Here is a 1,822-nt window from a genome sequence, read left to right on the forward strand (position 1 = left end):
AGTCCGATTAAATATCACTATCACTAAAGCCCGGATGAACAACTAACTCAATAAAATTCACTTAAGCTCGGATGAATAATCAATTCAAAAAAAAAAAATTTACTAAAGTCCGGATGGATAATTAATTCAACAAAATTAATCAAGGCCTGGATGAACAATCAACTCAATAAAATTCACTGAAGTCCGGATGAATAATCAATTCAAAAATTTACTGAAGTCCGGATGGATAATTAATTCAGAGAGAATTCAGAGTGCAAGTCTGATATAATGAATCATTTATGATATAGAGTGTATTCTAAATGAAACATTAGGTTTGAAAAAAAAATTAAAAATTGTAAGGTGTACTCAAAAGACAACGTTAGGTCCCGTTCCAAGTACGGTATAAAAAAAATTTAAACTTCAAAATATGACTAGATATACTAATCACAGTCACAGTATCATTCTCTACATTTTTTAAATATCTCTCCATCAATGTGGCACTGAATCAAAAGATTTCTCCCAATGATGGGCAGCATTTTCAGAAATACGTTGATCTTGTCTAAAAAAGTCCATCATTTCTTTCATGTGTTGTATTTTATTTTTTAGAGACTTAATTGTATAATTTCCTTCTATATGATGCTTGGAGTTTTTTCAATTCGATGAGTCTTTTCATCAATTTTGAAGGAGAAATACTGAAACAAGTTTAAAAAATTTGTAAATCTATCAAAGATATTCAAAAAATGATATAATTGGGAACTTACCTATAATTGTGAAGTAAGCCATCGTAAATATCCTGCTATTCAGCAAAAAAAGCTAATAAAACCACACGAATCCGCTAAATATCACCAAAAATACGTTGATATTTGTTATTATTGTTTACATTCGTTTGACTTGACAGCAGGCAATGGCAGCTAAATGACAAGAATATTCACTAAATTGTTAAACCGTGATCATAATACCGTGCTATGACCTGACAAATGGCGGACCCACTTTTGTCCCATGAAAATAGGATGCGCAGTGGTCGAAGCTCAATCTCCCCCCTTCTATATCTCTGGTTTGAGCACATCGAAATCCACTTGACCAATTAACATAAATAATGTGTAACATGCAGAGCTTAATCTGGTCTTAAGTTGTTCTGTATGAGGTCCCCACTTTAATTGACTGTCAAGAACTATACCCAAAAATTTCACATTATCTTCAACCACAACAGAGCTATCAAGAATATCCACAGTTTCAGGAAAATCTAATTTGGAATTATCACTATGAAAAATCATACATTTAGTCTTCTCAATGTTTAGGACAAGATTATAATTACATAACCAAGTTTTTACCGAGTTAACCACAATATTGCAAACATCAACAGCGTATGGAATACATGACGATCGGGTCAAAATATTTGTATCATCTGCAAATAATCTCATTGAGGTAGTATCCTGGGACGGCATTGTAGACTTAACTGAAAGAGCATGATTTGTTTCAATGCTTTTAGTCAAAACAGCTGGTGATTTTACTTCAGTCCGAGATGAGGGTATATTCTTCATCATCCTCTCAATTAGAGGTTCACATTCACTTTTGATCGCCTTAGGTAGAGAATTAACATAAATTATGAACAATAAAGGACCAACAATACTACCCTGAGGGAGTCCTAAAATTGTTTCAATTTCATCCGAGACAAAGGTTTCACCATCAGCCTCCAGAACTACCCGTTGTTTTCTGGACTTCAAATAGCTCTCTATGAGTTTGAGTTGACTATCTCTGATATCACAATTATCGAGTACTTCCAAAAGCTTCCGATGATCAACACAGAAAGCCTTCGAAAGGTCCAAAAACAGTGCCATAGGAA

General features: G+C 33.6%; 1 long non-coding RNA gene across 1 annotated transcript; it reads right to left on the reverse strand.

Annotated features, from left to right (window-relative positions):
* Nucleotides 1-458: 458 nt before the first annotated feature.
* LOC123322029 lies at nucleotides 459-1,029 on the reverse strand. Its single transcript, XR_006539027.1, has 2 exons — nucleotides 741-1,029; nucleotides 459-671 (listed from the first exon to the last, which is right to left on the reverse strand). It is a non-coding gene; the product is annotated as an uncharacterized LOC123322029 (long non-coding RNA).
* Between the last annotated feature and the right edge of the window lie 793 nt (nucleotides 1,030-1,822).

The sequence above is a fragment of the Coccinella septempunctata genome, chromosome X, assembly GCF_907165205.1.
Source record: "Coccinella septempunctata chromosome X, icCocSept1.1, whole genome shotgun sequence".
Classification (NCBI taxonomy): Eukaryota; Metazoa; Arthropoda; class Insecta; order Coleoptera; family Coccinellidae; genus Coccinella; species Coccinella septempunctata.